This window comes from Oncorhynchus kisutch, linkage group LG18, assembly GCF_002021735.2.
Source record: "Oncorhynchus kisutch isolate 150728-3 linkage group LG18, Okis_V2, whole genome shotgun sequence".
NCBI lineage: Eukaryota > Metazoa > Chordata > Actinopteri > Salmoniformes > Salmonidae > Oncorhynchus > Oncorhynchus kisutch.
In genome coordinates, this window is record NC_034191.2 from 84814331 (window position 1) to 84834489 (window position 20159).

Sequence of the window (20159 nt, forward strand, 5' to 3'; positions counted from 1 at the left end):
AAGCACTGCAGATGGTGGTGCGGACGGCCCAGTGCATCACTGCCAAACGCACCACCTTGACCCCAAAGCACTGCAGATGGTGGTGCGGACGGCCCAGTGCATCACTGCCAAACGCACCACCTTGACCCCAAAGCACTGCAGATGGTGGTGCGGACGGCCCAGTGCATCACTGCCAAACGCACCACCTTGACCCCAAAGCACTGCAGATGGTGGTGCGGACGGCCCAGTGCATCACTGCCAAACGCACCACCTTGACCCCAAAGCACTGCAGATGGTGGTGCGGACGGCCCAGTGCATCACTGCCAAACGCACCACCTTGACCCCAAAGCACTGCAGATGGTGGTGCGGACGGCCCAGTGCATCACTGCCAAACGCACCACCTTGACCCCAAAGCACTGCAGATGGTGGTGCGGACGGCCCAGTGCATCACTGCCAAACGCACCACCTTGACCCCAAAGCACTGCAGATGGTGGTGCGGACGGCCCAGTGCATCACTGCCAAACGCACCACCTTGACCCCAAAGCACTGCAGATGGTGGTGCGGACGGCCCAGTGCATCACTGCCAAACGCACCACCTTGACCCCAAAGCACTGCAGATGGTGGTGCGGACGGCCCAGTGCATCACTGCCAAACGCACCACCTTGACCCCAAAGCACTGCAGATGGTGGTGCGGACGGCCCAGTGCATCACTGCCAAACGCACCACCTTGACCCCAAAGCACTGCAGATGGTGGTGCGGACGGCCCAGTGCATCACTGCTTGGTATGCCAAACGCACCACCTTGACCCCAAAGCACTGCAGATGGTGGTGCGGACGGCCCAGTGCATCACTGCCAAACGCACCACCTTGACCCCAAAGCACTGCAGATGGTGGTGCGGACGGCCCAGTGCATCACTGCCAAACGCACCACCTTGACCCCAAAGCACTGCAGATGGTGGTGCGGACGGCCCAGTGCATCACTGCCAAACGCACCACCTTGACCCCAAAGCACTGCAGATGGTGGTGCGGACGGCCCAGTGCATCACTGCCAAACGCACCACCTTGACCCCAAAGCACTGCAGATGGTGGTGCGGACGGCCCAGTGCATCACTGCCAAACGCACCACCTTGACCCCAAAGCACTGCAGATGGTGGTGCGGACGGCCCAGTGCATCACTGCCAAACGCACCACCTTGACCCCAAAGCACTGCAGATGGTGGTGCGGACGGCCCAGTGCATCACTGCCAAACGCACCACCTTGACCCCAAAGCACTGCAGATGGTGGTGCGGACGGCCCAGTGCATCACTGCCAAACGCACCACCTTGACCCCAAAGCACTGCAGATGGTGGTGCGGACGGCCCAGTGCATCACTGCCAAACGCACCAACTTGACCCCAAAGCACTGCAGATGGTGGTGCGGACGGCCCAGTGCATCACTGCCAAACGCACCAACTTGACCCCAAAGCACTGCAGATGGTGGTGCGGACGGCCCAGTGCATCACTGCCAAACGCACCACCTTGACCCCAAAGCACTGCAGATGGTGGTGCGGACGGCCCAGTGCATCACTGCCAAACGCACCACCTTGACCCCAAAGCACTGCAGATGGTGGTGCGGACGGCCCAGTGCATCACTGCCAAACGCACCACCTTGACCCCAAAGCACTGCAGATGGTGGTGCGGACGGCCCAGTGCATCACTGCCAAACGCACCACCTTGACCCCAAAGCACTGCAGATGGTGGTGCGGACGGCCCAGTGCATCACTGCCAAACGCACCACCTTGACCCCAAAGCACTGCAGATGGTGGTGCGGACGGCCCAGTGCATCACTGCCAAACGCACCACCTTGACCCCAAAGCACTGCAGATGGTGGTGCGGACGGCCCAGTGCATCACTGCCAAACGCACCACCTTGACCCCAAAGCACTGCAGATGGTGGTGCGGACGGCCCAGTGCATCACTGCCAAACGCACCACCTTGACCCCAAAGCACTGCAGATGGTGGTGCGGACGGCCCAGTGCATCACTGCCAAACGCACCACCTTGACCCCAAAGCACTGCAGATGGTGGTGCGGACGGCCCAGTGCATCACTGCCAAACGCACCACCTTGACCCCAAAGCACTGCAGATGGTGGTGCGGACGGCCCAGTGCATCACTGCCAAACGCACCACCTTGACCCCAAAGCACTGCAGATGGTGGTGCGGACGGCCCAGTGCATCACTGCCAAACGCACCACCTTGACCCCAAAGCACTGCAGATGGTGGTGCGGACGGCCCAGTGCATCACTGCCAAACGCACCACCTTGACCCCAAAGCACTGCAGATGGTGGTGCGGACGGCCCAGTGCATCACTGCCAAACGCACCACCTTGACCCCAAAGCACTGCAGATGGTGGTGCGGACGGCCCAGTGCATCACTGCCAAACGCACCACCTTGACCCCAAAGCACTGCAGATGGTGGTGCGGACGGCCCAGTGCATCACTGCCAAACGCACCACCTTGACCCCAAAGCACTGCAGATGGTGGTGCGGACGGCCCAGTGCATCACTGCCAAACGCACCACCTTGACCCCAAAGCACTGCAGATGGTGGTGCGGACGGCCCAGTGCATCACTGCCAAACGCACCACCTTGACCCCAAAGCACTGCAGATGGTGGTGCGGACGGCCCAGTGCATCACTGCCAAACGCACCACCTTGACCCCAAAGCACTGCAGATGGTGGTGCGGACGGCCCAGTGCATCACTGCCAAACGCACCACCTTGACCCCAAAGCACTGCAGATGGTGGTGCGGACGGCCCAGTGCATCACTGCCAAACGCACCAACTGGATCCCAAAGCACTGCAGATGGTGGTGCGGACGGCCCAGTGCATCACTGCCAAACGCACCAACTTGACCCCAAAGCACTGCAGATGGTGGTGCGGACGGCCCAGTGCATCACTGCCAAACGCACCACCTTGACCCCAAAGCACTGCAGATGGTGGTGCGGACGGCCCAGTGCATCACTGCTTGGTATGCCAAACGCACCACCTTGACCCCAAAGCACTGCAGATGGTGGTGCGGACGGCCCAGTGCATCACTGCTTGGTATGTCAAACGCACCACCTTGACCCCAAAGCACTGCAGATGGTGGTGCGGACGGCCCAGTGCATCACTGCTTGGTATGTCAAACGCACCACCTTGACCCCAAAGCACTGCAGATGGTGGTGCGGACGGCCCAGTGCATCACTGCTTGGTATGTCAAACGCACCACCTTGACCCCAAAGCACTGCAGATGGTGGTGCGGACGGCCCAGTGCATCACTGCTTGGTATGTCAAACGCACCACCTTGTCCACAAAGCACCGCAGACGGTGGTGCGGACGGCCCAGTGCATCACTGAGGCCGATCTCCCTGCCATCCAGGACCTCTGTACCAGGCGGTGTCGGGAAAGGCTGAACAATGGGCTCCAACCACCCAAGCCATAGATTGTGCTATTGTCCGGCAAATGGTACCGAAGCGTCGGCTCTCGACCGACAGGCTCCTAAACAGCTTCTCCCATAAGACTGCTAAATAGTTCATTAAATGGTTACCCGGGCTATCTGCACTGACACGCCCCCCCCCCCCTTCCATCTCAAATCAAAGCAAACTTTATTTGTCACATGTGCCGAATGCAACAAGTGATGCTTACTTACAAGCCCTTAACTCTTCTTGAACTGCACTGTTGGTTAAGAAAATATTTACCGAGTAGACTATAATAAAAAGTAGCACAATAAGAATAACAATAACGAGGCAAAATACAGGGGGTACCGGTACAGAGTCAATGTGGAGGCTATATACAGGGGGGTACCGGTACAGAGTCAATGTGGAGGCTATATACAGGGGGTACCGGTACAGAGTCAATGTGGAGGCTATACGCAGGGGGTACCGGTACAGAGTCAATGTGGAGGCTATATGCAGGGGGTACTGGTACAGATTCAATGTGGAGGCTATATACAGGGGGTACTGGTACAATGTGGAGGCTATATGCAGGGGGTACCGGTACAATGTAGAGGCTATATACAGGGGGTACCGGTACTGAGTCAGTATGGAGGCTATATACAGGGGGTACCGGTACAGAGTCAATGTGGAGGCTATATACAGGGGGTACCGGTACAATGTAGAGGCTATATACAGGGGGTACCGGTACTGAGTCAGTATGGAGGCTATATACAGGGGGTACCGGTACAGAGTCAATGTGGAGGCTATATACAGGGGGTACTGGTACAATGTAGAGGCTATATACAGGGGGTACCGGTACAGAGTCAATGTGGAGGCTATATGCAGGGGGTACCGGTACAGAGTCGATGTGGAGGCTATATACAGGGGGTACCGATACCAAGTCTATATGCGGGGGTACAGGTTACTCTAGGTAATTTGTACATCATATCAAATGTTATTTGTCACGTGCACTGAATACAACAGGACCTTACAGGCTCTAACCAATAGTGCAAAAAAGGTATTAGGTGAACAATGGGTAAGTAAAGAAATTAAACAACAGTAAAAAGCCAGACTATAAAGTAGCGCGGCTTTAAAAGTAGCAAGGCTACATACAGACACCTGTTAGTCAGGCTGATTGAGATAGTATGTAGATATGGTTAAAGTGACTATGCATATACGATGAACAGAGAGTAGCAGTAGTGTAAGAGAGGGGTTGGCGGGTGGTGGGACACAATGCAGATAGCCCGGTTAGCCAATGTGCGGGAGCACTGGTTGGTCGACCCAATTGAGGTAGTATGTACATGAATGTATAGTTAAAGTGACTATGCATATATGATAAACAGAGAGTAGCACCAGTGGGGGGGGGGGGGGGGACATACAATGCAAATATTCCGGGTAGCCATTTGATTACCTGTTCAGGAGTCTTATGGCTTGCCGGTAAAAACTGTTGAGAAGCTTTTTTTGTCCTAGACTTGGCTATCCGGTACCGCTTGCCATGCGGTAGTAGAGAGAACAGTCTATGACAGGTGGCTGGGGTCTTTGACAATTTTTAGGGCCTTCCTCTGACACCGCCTGGTGTAGAGGTCCTGAATGGCAGGCAGCTTAGCCCCAGTGATGTACTGGGCCGTACGCACTACCCTCTAGTGCCTTGCGGTCAGAGGCCGAGCAATTGCCGTACCAGGCAGTGATGCAACCAGTCAGGATGGTCTCGATGTTGCAGCTGTGGAACCTTTTGAGGATCTCAGGACCCATGCCAAATCTTTTTAGTTTCCTGAGGGGGAATAGGCTTTGTCGTGCCCTCTTCACGACTGTCTTGGTGTGTTTGAACGAGAGGTCGACCGATTAATCGGAATGGCTTATTAATTAGGGCCGATTTCAAGTTTTCATAACAATCAGAAATCTGTATTTTTGGGCGCCGGCGTGCCTTTAAAAAATTAAATATATATATATTTTATTTTATTTATTTTATTTAATCTTTATTTAACTAGGCAAGTCAGTTAAGAACACATTCTTATTTTCAATGACTGCCTAGGTACAGTGGGTTAACTGCCTCGTTCAGGGGCAGAATGACAGATTTTCACCTTGTCAGCTCGGGGGATACAATCTTGCAACCTTACAGTTTACTAGTCCAACACAATAATGACCTGCCTCTCTCTCGTTGCACTCCACAAGGAGACAGCCTGTTACGCAAATGCAGTAAGCCAAGGTAAGTTGCTAGCTAGCATTACATTTATCTTATAAAAAACAATCAATCATAATCACTAGTTAACTACACATGGTTGATGATATTACTAGATATTATCTAGCGTGTCCTGCGTTGCATATAAACTGACTGAGCATACAGGCATAGTATCTTAAGTATCTGACTGAGCAGTGGTAGGCAGAAGCAGGCGCGTAAACATTCATTCAAACAGCACTTTCGTGCGTTTTGCCAGCAGCTCTTCGTTGTGCGTTAAGCATTGCACTGTTTATGACTTCAAGCCTATCAACTCCCGAGATGAAGCTGGTGTAACCGAAGTGAAATGGCTAGCTAGTTAGGGCGCGGTAATAGCGTTTCAAACATCACTCGCTCTGAGCCTTCTAGTAGTTGTTCCCCTTGCTCTGCATGGGTAACGCTGCTTCGAGGGTGGCTGTTGTCGTTGTGTTGCTGGTTCCAGCCCAGGGAGGAGCGAGGAGCGAGGAGAGGGATGGAAGCTATACTGTTACACTGGCAATACTAAAGTGCCTGTAAGAACATCCAATAGTCAAAGGTTAATGAAATACAAATGGTATAGAGGGAAATAGTCCTATAATTCCTTTAATAACTACAACCTAAAACTTCTTACCTGGGAATATTGAAGACTCATGTTAAAAGGAACCACCAGCTTTCATATGTTTTGAGCAAGGAACTGAAACGTTAGCTTTCTTACATGGAACATATTGCACTTTTACTTTCTTCTCCAACACTTTGTTTTTGCATTATTTAAACCATATTGAACATGTTTCATTATTTATTTGAGGCTAAATAGATTTTATTGATGTATTATATTAAGTTAAAATAAGTGTTCATTCAGTATTGTTGTAATTGTTATTATTACAAAACATTTTTTGATTTAATCGGCCTTTTTGGTTCTCCAATATTCGGTATCGGTATCGACGTTGAACAATCATAATCGGTCGACCTCTAGTTTGGACCATTCTAGTTTGTTGTTGATGTGGACACCAAGGAACTTGAAGCTCTCAACCTTCTCCACTACAGCCCCATCGATGAGAATGGGGGCGTGCTCGGTCCTCCTTTTCCTGTAGTCCACAATAATCTCCTTTAGTCTTGGTTACGCTTAGGGATAGGTTGTTATTCTGGCACCACCTGGCCAGGTCTCTGACTTCCTCCCTATAGGCTGTCTTGTCGTGGTCGGTGATCAGTCTGCAAACTTAATGATGGAGTTGTGCCTGGCCATGCAGCCGTGGGTGAACAGGGAGTACAGGAGGGGACAGGGGACATGCACATTGGAGTGGGTCTAGGGTTTCTGGGATAATGGTGTTGATGTGAGCCATGACCAGCCTTTCAAAGCACTTCATGGCTACGGACGTGAGTGCTACAAGTCTGTAGTCATTTAGGCAGGTTGCCATCGTGTTCTTGGGCACAGGGACTTTGGTGGTCTACTTGAAACATGTTGTATTACAGAGTCAGTCAGGGACATGTTGAAAATGTCAGTGAAGACACCTGCCAGATGGTCAGCACATGCCCGGAGCACACGTCCTGGTAATCCATCTGGCCCCGCAGCCTTGTGTATGTTGACCTGTTTAAATGTCTTGCTCACGTCGGCTACGGAGAGCGTGATCACACAGTCGTTCGGAACAGCTGATGCTCTCATGCATGCCTCAGTGTTGCTTGCTTCGAAGCGAGCATAGAAGTAATTTAGCTCGTCTGATAGGCTCGTGTCACTTGGCAGCTCGTTGCTGTGCTTCCCTTTGTAGTCTGTAATAGTTTGCAAGCCCTGCCACATAAGATGAGCGTCGGAGCCAGTGTAGTATGATTCAATCTTAGCCCTGTATTGACGCTTTGCCTGTTTGATGGTTCGCCGCAGGGCATAGCAGGATATCTTGTAAGCTTCCGGGTTACAGTCCCTCTCCTTGAAAGTGGCAGCTCTAGCCTTTAGCTCAGTGCGGATGCTGCCTGTAATCCATGGCTTCTGGTTGGGGTATGTACATACGGTCACTGTGGGGACGAAGTCATCGATGCACTTATTGATGAAGCCAATGACATATGTGGTGTACTCCTGTTTTTTTTAAATGTAATTTTACTGCTTGAGTCAGTTACTTGATGTGGAATAGAGTATAGAGTGGGGATGAGAGCGAGAGAGCGAGCGGGGATGAGAGCGAGCGGGGATGAGAGCGAGCGGGGATGAGAGCGAGCGGGGATGAGAGCGAGCGGGGATGAGAGCGAGCGGGGATGAGAGCGAGCGGGGATGAGAGCGAGCGGGGATGAGAGCGAGCGGGGATAGAGCGAGCGGGGATGAGAGCGAGCGGGGATGAGAGCGAGAGAGCGAGCGGGGATGAGGGGGATGAGAGCGAGCGGGGATGAGAGCGAGCGGGGATGAGAGCGAGCGGGGATGAGAGCGAGCGGGGGTGAGAGCGAGCGGGGGTGAGAGCGAGCGGGGGTGAGAGCGAGCGGGGGTGAGAGCGAGCGGGGGTGAGAGCGAGCGGGGGTGAGAGCGAGCGGGGGTGAGAGCGAGCGGGGGAGAGAGCGAGCGGGGGTGAGAGGGAGAGAGCGAACGGGGGTGAGAGGGAGAGAGCGAACGGGGGTGAGAGGGAGAGAGCGAACGGGGGTGAGAGGGAGAGAGCGAACGGGGGTGAGAGGGAGAGAGCGAGCGGGGGTGAGAGGGAGAGAGGGAGGGGGTGAGAGCGAGGGGGGGTGAGAGCGAGAGAGCGAGGGGGGGTGAGCGGGGGGATGAGAGCATAATGATGGGTAGAAAACTCAGGATACTAGCCAATGAGGACTGACATGTCAACCTGAACAAGGACTAAGATCGAGTCATACTACACCGGCTCTGATTCTCGTCAGATGTGGCAGGGCCTGCATACCATTACAGACTACAAAGGGAAGTACAGCCGAGAGCTGCCCTGTGACACGAGCCTAACAGACATGCTAAAGTACTTCTATGCTCGCTTCGGGTCAAATAACACTGAAACATGCATGAGAGCACCAGCTGTACCAGAAGACTGTGCGATCACGCTCTCCGCAGCCTACGTGAGTAAGACCTTTAGACAGGTCAACATTCACAAGGCTGTGGGGCCAGACAGATTACCAGGACGTGTACTCCGAGCATGCGCTGACCAACTGGCAAGTGTCTTCACTGACATTTTCAACCTCTCCCTGTCCGAGTTTGTAATACCAACATGTTTTAAGGAGACCAACATAGTGCCTGTACCCAAGAACACTAAGGTAACCTGCCTAAATGACTACTGACCCGTAGCACTCACGGCTGTAGCCATGAAGTGCTTTGAAAGGCTGGATGATCACGTTTTTTCCCCCCAGGCCCGTAGATTCTCTCAAAACATGAATTCTGTATTAGGATAGGTTAGCGCTTATCCTACCTGCTTACAGCCCTAGGGGAAGCAGAGATTCACCTCTCACTCAGACTGATAGGAAGGTAAAACTAACTGTTTGGGGTCTAGTCTCTGTCTGTCTGTCGGTCTGGCATTTAGGGGACTGTGGTCATTTTTTGGGTTTGGGTCTGTGGACAGAAGGGCAAACAGTTGTTAGGGTTCCCAGGGTGGTGCCAGAGAGAGAGGAAGATGGCTAGACAGGGAGAACACACAGAACCTTGTCTGGGCCCTGGGCACTCATCCAGCACAGGTGCTGCCTGGAAGAGTAGGGAGGGAGGGATGGGGGAGAGCAAGAGCGAGGGGGACTAAGGCATGTTGGAGCGATGAGTAGAGAGGATACTTTCTGTGTTCATCTAATGGAGACAGTTTTTATTTAACCAGGAAAAGCCCATTTAGACAAGGGAGAAGACGGCAACAATCAATACATTACATCATTAAATCATACAACAAACTAATGCAGCCTAAAAGCATTTACACTCTAACAGTCTCCCATCAATATTTTAAATTCAGTCAGTGGCACCAACATATCTAGATGAATCGTGGATTGTAGACTATTCCATGCCTCTGGTGCACAAGACGAGAAGGCAGTCTTGCCTAATACTGTGAATATCCTGGGGGACTTTAAGTAGCAACCACCTAGCAGACCGGGTATGGTAACTGCTGGTGGGGAAGGAAACCAGACCACAAAGGTAAAGAGGGAGTTTACCGAAAAGGACTTTGTAGGTGAACACATACAAATGTATCTTTCTGTGCATATAGAGGTCCAACCTTCCATTTGGTACAATGTGCAATGGTGGGTCAGTGACTTGGCATTTGTAAGAAAGCACAAGGCTGCATGATAAACAGAGTCCAGTCTCTGTAAGACAGAGGAGGCTGCATGATAAACAGAGTCCAGTCTCTGTAAGACAGAGGAGGCTGCATGATAAACAGAGTCCAGTCTCTGTAAGACAGAGGCTTGCATGCATATACAACAAGTCACCATAATCAATTACAGAGAAAACAACAGTTGCTACTGCTAACAGTCTCTGGCAGAGTTCTAGCTCTGGTAAAGGTCATGAATTAATTTATTTGTACATTCAAGACCAGTTTGACACTATAAAGGGAGGCCTGCAGTGAATACCAAATATTTAGGAAGAGGTAGTCATTTCATGGAGTCTGAAGGAAAAAAAACACGTCATCAGAGTGCGCAGCTGGAAAACACTCTGTTTCTTATTTTTGATTGAAACATACCACTATTCATTAAATATGAATACAGAACTTATTTTTGCATGGATTCCGTGACGCGGCTTTTAACAGCAATGACCGCTATTTGTTGTCCCAGAATCCCACTTATCAGACATGTTGAAGTCGACTTGACAGAGATGCTAAGCTGTTAGCCATCAAGCTAATGAAGTTACTCCCCGATGAGTTTTCTCCTCTTTGACTGAAGAAGTAAATGAATGTTTCCAGAGCTGTAGGAGCTGTATCTACTACACTTTATTTCAGGACAAACCAGATCCCTCAGAGTTCCAATGCTGTAATTGTTTCCTTGCAGAGGATTATAGGCTTCACTGATCACGCAGTATTTGTTTCATGTGTAACTCTGTGTTGTTGTATGTTTCCATCACCCATATTATCTACAGTACATTAAATTAAATGTCCATGTGGGCTGTGTTATATAAGTAGATTTTGTGGCATAGAGAAAGTTAAGATATCAGACAGGGTACAAACCTTCTTAAAACAACTCCATATACTGTAGCTTAGTAGAACCCCCACCCCCCACACACACACACACACACACACACACACTGGAGTTGCTTACCAAGATGACCGCTGAATGTTCCCGAGTAGCCTAAAATGTTAGTAATGCCAGTGGGATGCAAGTACACAGGCCTCGTTATAGTGTGTTCTGTTCTCCCAGAGGGCATTTCCTCCACAACAATGGCCTGTCAACATACAGAACTATAAAGTTCATTACACACCCTGTGTGTTGTAACCACTCTCTCCTCTTTTCAACACCACAAACACCTCGTCCCAACAAAACCACCACTCCACACACACACACACACACACACACACACACACACACACACACACACACAAATACACATGCTTGACACCGCAGTGTATTCGCTGGTGTTTACTGATCAGTACTCGCAGTTGTCTGCCAGAATACAATCCCTTAATATATATGGGCTAGGAGAACACAAAATGCATTCCCTATCAAACTGTTACAGACCTATATCTATCCTACCCTGCCTCTAGACCCAAACTGTTACAGACCTATATCTATCCTATCCTACCCTGCCTCTATACCCAAACTGTTATAGACCTATATCCATCCTACCCTGCCTTTCTAAAGTTAACAGCTGTATAATTGAAGGCATCAAGGCTTCAGACATTATTGAAGGTTTCAGGGCTTCAGACATTATTGAAGGTTTCAGGGCTTCAGACATTATTGAAGGTTTCAGGGCTTCAGATATTATTGAAGGTTTCAGGGCAGGATGGAGAGATCCATAGAGAATATTAGAGCTGTAAAAAAGTTTGGCTGAAACATTTATCAGTTCTGTGTCTTTGTGTGTGCTTGGGGAGATTAGTGCTACCGCTATTCATGGAGAGATTAGTGCTACCACTATTCATGTTGGGTTAGTGCTACCACTATTCATGGAGAGATTAGTGCTACCGCTATTCATGGAGAGATTAGTGCTACCGCTATTCATGGAGAGATTAGTGCTACCGCTATTCATGGAGAGATTAGTGCTACCGCTATTCATGGAGAGATTAGTGCTACCGCTATTCATGGAGAGATTAGTGCTACCACTATTCATGGGGAGATTAGTGCTACCGCTATTCATGGAGAGATTAGTGCTACCACTATTCATGGAGAGATTAGTGCTACCGCTATTCATGGTGGGTTAGTGCTACCACTATTCATGGAGAGATTAGTGCTACCACTATTCATGGAGAGATTAGTGCTACCACTATTCATAGTGGGTTAGTGCTACCACTATTCATGGAGAGATTAGTGCTACCGCTATTCATGGTGGGTTAGTGCTACCTCTATTCATGGAGAGATTAGTGCTACCGCTATTCATGGAGAGATTAGTGCTACCGCTATTCATGGAGAGATTAGTGCTACCGCTATTCATGGGGAGATTAGTGCTACCGCTATTCATGGTGGGTTAGTGCTACTGCTATTCATGGAGAGATTAGTGCTACAGCTATTCATGGAGAGATTAGTGCTACCACTATTCATGGAGAGATTAGTGCTACCGCTATTCATGGAGAGATTAGTGCTACCGCTATTCATGGTGGGTTAGTGCTACCGCTATTCATGGATTTATTATGTGTGTCTGCGTCGGGCCACGTAGGACACGGAAACATCACCATACACTCTGCTTAGTCAGGCAATGTCCTCATTATTCTCACACATGTTATAATGTAATAATCTTCTGAATAGGCCCATAGAGGGTCCATGGTAGGCCCATAGAGGGTCCATGGTAGGCCCATAGAGGGTCCATGGTAGGCCCATAGAGGGTCCATGGTAGGCCCATAGAGGGTCCATGGTAGGCCCATAGAGGGTCCATGGTAGGCCCATAGAGGGTCCATGGTAGGCCCATAGAGGGTCCATGGTAGGCCCATAGAGGGTCCATGGTAGGCCCATAGAGGGTCCATGGTAGGCCCATAGAGGGTCCATGGTAAGCCCATAGAGGGTCCATGGTAGGCCCATAGAGGGTCCATGGTAGGCCCATAGAGGGTCCATGGTAGGCCCATAGAGGGTCCATGGTAGGCCCATAGAGGGTCCATGGTAGGCCCATAGAGGGTCCATGGTAGGCCCATAGAGGGTCCATGGTAAGCCCATAGAGGGTCCATGGTAGGCCCATAGAGGGTCCATGGACACATTTGATGACATAAAGGAGGGAAATCAAGGATGCAGGCTCCTCACCACAGACACGGAAAACTAAATCAAACATTAAACAGACATTAGCACTTCTTAATGCTATTTGGATTAAATTCCCCTCAAATGTGAACTCCGTATTCTAAGTCCAATACCCAGTGGCTGCATGAACTCATCCATCTCCCTTTATTGATTGCTCTCTAAGAAATGAGTTTGTTTCCCAAGTTAGAGCACTTGATAATCTCATATAGGATCTATAAAATGAGGGGAGGGGCTTTACCTTTATACATATTTCTTTTAAAAAGGAAGTTATTTAAACTATATTTAAAATCCTACTACAGCACCAGGACAGTGTTACACTAGCATCAGTCCAGTGCAATTATCCATCTATGTTATCATCTTGCTGTATTGGCCTGCATTATCCCCTTGCTGAATATATACCAGCTAGAGACAGGAGGACACATATAGAGGGGAATATATACCAGCTAGAGACAGGAGGACACATATAGAGGGGAATATATACCAGCTAGAGACAGGAGGACACATATAGAGGGGAATATATACCAGCTAGAGACAGGAGGACACATATAGAGGGGAATATATACCAGCTAGAGACAGGAGGACACATATAGAGGGGAATATATACCAGCTAGAGACAGGAGGACACATATAGAGGGGAATATATACCAGCTAGAGACAGGAGGACACATATAGAGGGGAATATATACCAGCTAGAGACAGGAGGACACATATAGAGGGGAATATATACCAGCTAGAGACAGGAGGACACATATAGAGGGGAATATATACCAGCTAGAGACAGGAGGACACATATAGAGGGGAATATATACCAGCTAGAGACAGGAGGACACATATAGAGGGGAATATATACCAGCTAGAGACAGGAGGACACATATAGAGGGGAATATATACCAGAATCTCTGTATTAAATCTAGCTAATTTGCCTCCCTGTCTTTAAGTCCACCCAGCAAGCAATGACAGCAATGGGCGATGGCACATCGAATCAAATCTAATTTTATTGGTCACATACATATATTTAGCAGATGTTATTCGGCGTTAGGGTGCTTGTGATCTGATGTTCTGTCCAGCGATGTAGATGTTTCCCTTCTGGGGCTCGTAAAACCGGAACAACATACGCATAATGGTGCTCTTCCTGAAACAACACAGAACCATGGTTACTATGTGCAAGGAGTCCCCACTCGCTATCAGAGGGGGGAGTCCCCACTCGCTATCAGAGGGGGTAGTCCCCACTCGCTATCAGAGGGGGTAGTTCCCACTCGCTATCAGAGGTGGTAGTCCCCACTCGCCCGCTAATTAGTGAACCTCCACCCATAAGCGGTTACCATTCTCATTATCTGCTGTCTCTCTCTGCTCCCTCTCTCTGCTCTCTCTCTGCTCTCTCTGCTCTCTCTCTTTCTGCTCTCATTATCTGCTGTCTCTCTCTCCGCTCCCGCTCTCTCTTCTCTCTGCTCCCTCTCTCTCTGTTCTCTGCTCTCTCTGTTCTCTGCTCTCTCCATCCCTCTGCTCTGTCTGCTCTCTCTCTCTCTTCTCTCTGTTCTCTGCTCTCTCACTCCCTCTACAATTTTCTTCTACAACTTCTTCTAAGAGTTGGTAAACAAACTGAAAGGGAGCTTACGGGGCCCAGACATTAAAAGGTTTTTTAACATCATGCCTCCTCTCAGAAGATTGTCTCCCTCCATACCCACAGCCGTGCAGTGCTGCCTGGTTGGCACTCACATTTTGTCACTGCACCAACGATGGTAGACACTAGTATTGTAGGCTCAGCAGGGAGAGCAGTGGCAGTCTGAGCTAGCCTTTACTCTGTTGTACCTGAGCTCAACCCCAAATTTTAAACAGCCTCAGTTAACATGCTGCTGGGTAAACAGCTTTAGTTAACATGCTACTGGGTAAACAGCCTCAGTTAACATGCTACTGGGTAAACAGCTTCAGTTAACATACTACTGGGTAAGCCTCTCTCTGTTTGTCTGAGCTGTAGGATACCGGCCGTAGCTCTGATGTATATTATGGGGGAACTGGACCCTCTCTCTGTTTGTCTGAGCTGAGGAAAACGCAGAGTGGAATGTTTACATTTTCTACACCGGTGGCTTGATGGAGTTTGCGCTTGTTGGATGCATCTCCTCTTTGTAACCCGACTGGCCGGTGTTGCCCGGAGCTCCCCCACATGATAGCAGAGTCGAAGGAGCACAGCAAGAGGAGCAAGACAATCAACGAAAAAATAAACTACACTATGAAACCTAGATGAATGATAGTAAAAAGCTTTGGAGCACCTTAAATTAAATTCTGGGGAAAAAAGGCAAACTCGGCTCCATCATTCATTGAATCAGATGGCTTATTCATCACAAAACCAAATGATATTGCCAACTACTTTAATTACTTTTTTTCCCATTGGAAAGATTAGCAAATGTATAACATGCAAATGCTGACATTACACATCCAAATATAACTGACCAAATTATGAAACATTGTAATTTCAAATTCTCTAAAGTTATTGTGGAAGAGGTGAAAATATTGTCTATCAACAATGACAAGCCACCGAGGTCTGACAACTTGGATGGAAATATTACTGAGGATAATAGCAGACGATATTGCCACATCTTCAATTTAACCCTACTAGAAAGCGTGTGCCCTCAGGCCTGGAGGGAAGCTAAAGTAATTCCCCTATCCAAGAATAGTAAAGCCCCCTTTACTGGCTCAAATAGCTGACCAATCAGCCAGTTACCAAACCTTAGTAAACTTATGGAAAACAATTTGACCAGGTACAATGATATTTTACTGTAAACAAATTGACAAACTTTCAGCACGCTTATAGGAAAGGACATTCAACAATCGCAGCACTTACACAAATGACTCATGATTGGCTCAGAGAAATTGATGATGAAAAGATTGTAGGGACAGTTTTGTTAGACTTCATTGCAGCTTTTGACATTATCGATCATAGTCTACTGCTGGAAAAACTTGTGTTATGGCTTTACTAGCCCCCTGCTATATGGTGGATAATGAGTTACCTGTCTAACAGAACACAGAGGGTTCTTTAATGGAAGCCTCACCAACATAACCCTGGTAGAATCAGGAATTCCCCAAGGCAGCTGTCTAGGCCCTTTTACTTTTTTCAAAGTAATGAATTCCCACTGGCTTTGAGGAAAGCCAGAGTGTCTATGTATGTGGATGACTCAACACTATACATGTCATCTACTACAGCGACTGAAATGACTGCAACACTTAACAAAGAGCTGCAGTTAGTTTCAGAGTGGGTGGCAAGGAATAAGTTAGTCCTACATATTTCAACAACTTAAACCATTGATTTGGGACAAATCATTCACTAAATCTTGTAATAAATCATGTGGAAATTAAGCAAGTTGAGGTGACCTAAACTGCTTGAAGTAACCCTGGATTGTAAACTGTCATGGTCAAAACATATTGATGCAGTAGTAGCTAAGATGGGGAGAAGTCTGTCTGTAATAAAGCGCTGCTCTACCTTCTTAACAACACTGTCAACAAGGCAGGTCCTACAGGCTCTAGTTTCTACCTTCTTAACAGCGCTATCAACAAGGCAGGTCCTACAGGTCCTAGTGTCTACCTTCTTAACAGCACTATCAACAAGGCAGGTACTACATGCTCTAGTTTCTACCTTAACAGCACTATTAACAAGGCAGGTCCTACAGGCCCTAGTTTTGTTGCACCTGGACTACTGTTCAGTCGTGTGGTCAGGTGCCACAAGAAAGGATTTAGGAAAATTGCAATTGGTTCAGAACAGGGCAGCACGGCTGGCCCTTGGATGTAAACAGAGAGCTAATATTAATAATATGCATGTCAATCTCTCCTGGCTCAAAGTGGAGGAGAGATTCACTTCATCACTACTTGTATTTGTGAGAGGTATTGACTTGTTGAATGCACCATGCTGTCTGTTTGAACTACTGGCACCACAGCTCAGACACTCATGCATACCCCACAAGACATGCCACCAGAGGTCTCTTCACAGTCCCCAAGTCCAGAACAGACTATGAGGCACACAGTACTACATAGAGCCATGACTACATGGAACTCTATTCTACATGAAGTAACTTACTCAAGCAGTAAAATTACATTTGAAAAAACAGATAAAAAAAAGGCCTTATGGAACGGCGGGGACTGTGAAGCAGCACAAAAATATCCGCAGAGAGAGAAACACACACACGATAGCACACATGTACACATGGATTGTGTACTGTATATAAGTGGTGGAGTAGGGGCCTGAGGGCACACGATCTGTGAATGTATTGTAATGTTTTTAAAATTGTATAAACTGCCTTAATCTTGCTGGACCCCAGGAAGAGTAGCTGCTGCCTTGGCAGGAGCTAATGGGGATCCATAATAAACCCCAGGAAGAGTAGCTGCTGCCTTGGCAGGAACTAATGGGGATCCATAATAAACCCCAGGAGGAGTAGCTGCTGCCTTGGCAGGAACTAATGGGGATCCATAATAAACCCCAGGAAGAGTAGCTGCTGACTTGGCAAGAACTAATAGGGATTGATAATAAACCCCAGGAAGAGTGCTGCTGCCTTGGCAGGAACTAATGGGGATCCATAATAAACCCCAGGAAGAGTAGCTGCTGCCTTGGCAGGAACTAATGGGGATCCTTAATAAACCCCAGGAGGAGTAGCTGCTGCCTTGGCAGGAACTAATGAGGATCCATAATAAACCCCAGGAAGAGTAGCTGCTGACTTGGCAAGAACTAATAGGGATTGATAATAAACCCCAGGAAGAGTAGCTGCTGCCTTGGCAGGAACTAATGGAGATCCATAATAAACCCCAGGAAGAATACTGCTGCCTTGGCAGGAACTAATGAGGATCCATAATAAACCCCAGGAAGAGTAGCTGCTGACTTGGCAAGAACTAATAGGGATTGATAATAAACCCCAGGAAGAGTGCTGCTGCCTTGGCTGGAACTAATGAGGATCCATAATAAACCCCAGGAAGAGTAGCTACTGCTTTGGCAGGAACTAATGTTGATTGATAATAAACCCCAGGAAGAGTAGCTGCTGCTAGCTCACTGTACCAGACAACTGGTTAAGAAATGGAAGGTTAAGTGATATTGAACAGAGATCTAATCAGAATGTAGGCATACATTTAAGATATACAATATACCACCCCCCATTCCATGTATTAAACGTTGACCTACCAGCACCATCACCCACTGTTACAGGACACCGTAACCCACTGCCAGAATCTAGCAGGACAGCAGGTGTGTGATCTGTGATGTTGTGGCTGGCCAGAATCTAGCAGGACACCAGGTGTGTGATGTTGTGGCTGGCCAGAATCTAGCAGGACACCAGGTGTGTGATGTTGTGGCTGGCCAGAATCTAGCAGGACACCAGGTGTGTGACATGGTGGCTGGCCAGAATCTAGCCGGACACCAGGTGTGTGTGATCTGTGATGTTGTGGCTGGCCAGAATCTAGCAGGACACCAGGTGTGTGATGTTGTGGCTGGCCAGAATCTAGCAGGACACCAGGTGTGTGACATGGTGGCTGGCCAGAATCTAGCAGGACACCAGGTGTGTGATGATGTGGCTGGCCAGAATCTAGCAGGACACCAGGTGTGTGATGTTGTGGCTGGCCAGAATCTAGCAGGACACCAGGTGTGTGCACGTATGACTGGAAGTTGCTTTGGACAGAAACGTCTGCTAAATAGCATATATTATATTAGGTTATCTACTACCATGTAAGCCCAGTGGTTAGATGGCAGGTTAGCACCTACCATGTAATCCCAGTGGTTAGATGGGAGGTTAGCACCTACCATTTAAGCCCAGTGGTTAGAGAATAGATTATGGGATTCTGCAGGTTTGGTTTTCCATCAGATGAGCATCACCCCAAACTTGAGTAAAAGGAACCATAGCTTTTTAATAAAAAATGATTCAAGTAAAGGTGGATGTCACCGGTAAAATTATACTAGTATTTGGTTTTAAATATACATAAGTATCAAAAGTAAATGTAATTTCTAAAATATGCTTATATTAAGCAAACTAGACAGAACCATTTTTATTATTATTATTATTTTTTACAGCTAGCCAGGGGCACACTCCAACACTCAGACATCATTTACAGCTAGCCAGGGGCACACTCCATCACTCAGACATCATTTACAGCTAGCCAGGGGCACACTCCAACACTCAGACATCATTTACAGCTAGCCAGGGGCACACTCCAACACTCAGACATCATTTACAGCTAGCCAGGGGCACACTCCAACACTCAGACATCATTTACAGCTAGCCAGGGGCACACTCCAACACTCAGACATCATTTACAGCTAGCCAGGGGCACACTCCAACACTCAGACATCATTTACAGCTAGCCAGGGGCACACTCCAACACTCAGACATCATTTACAGCTAGCCAGGGGCACACTCCAACACTCAGACATCATTTACAGCTAGCCAGGGGCACACTCCATCACTCAGACATCATTTACAGCTAGCCAGGGGCACACTCCAACACTCAGACATCATTTACAGCTAGCCAGGGGCACACTCCAACACTCAGACATCATTTACAGCTAGCCAGGGGCACACTCCAACACTCAGACATCATTTACAGCTAGCCAGGGGCACACTCCATCACTCAGACATCATTTACAGCTAGCCAGGGGCACACTCCAACACTCAGACATCATTTACAGCTAGCCAGGGGAACACTCCAACACTCAGACATCATTTACAGATAGCCAGGGGCACACTCCAACACTCAGACATCATTTACAGCTAGCCAGGGGCACACTCCAACACTCAGACATCATTTACAGCTAGCCAGGGGCACACTCCAACACTCAGACATCATTTACAGCTAGCCAGGGGCACACTCCAACACTCAGACATCATTTACAGCTAGCCAGGGGCACACTCCATCACTCAGACATCATTTACAGCTAGCCAGGGGCACACTCCAACACTCAGACATCATTTACAGCTAGCCAGGGGCACACTCCAACACTCAGACATCATTTACAGCTAGCCAGGGGCACACTCCAACACTCAGACATCATTTACAGCTAGCCAGGGGCACACTCCAACACTCAGACATCATTTACAGCTAGCCAGGGGCACACTCCAACACTCAGACATCATTTACAGCTAGCCAGGGGCACACTCCAACACTCAGACATCATTTACAGCTAGCCAGGGGCACACTCCAACACTCAGACATCATTTACAGCTAGCCAGGGGCACACTCCAACACTCAGACATCATTTAC

At 48.6% G+C, this 20159-nt stretch overlaps 1 protein-coding gene across 1 annotated transcript in view; it reads left to right on the top strand.

The window, feature by feature from the left end:
• The window catches only part of LOC109888127 (cysteine/serine-rich nuclear protein 1-like), a 56946-nt gene that overhangs the window by 16794 nt on the left and 19993 nt on the right, over nucleotides 1-20159 (top strand). The window lies entirely within an intron of this gene.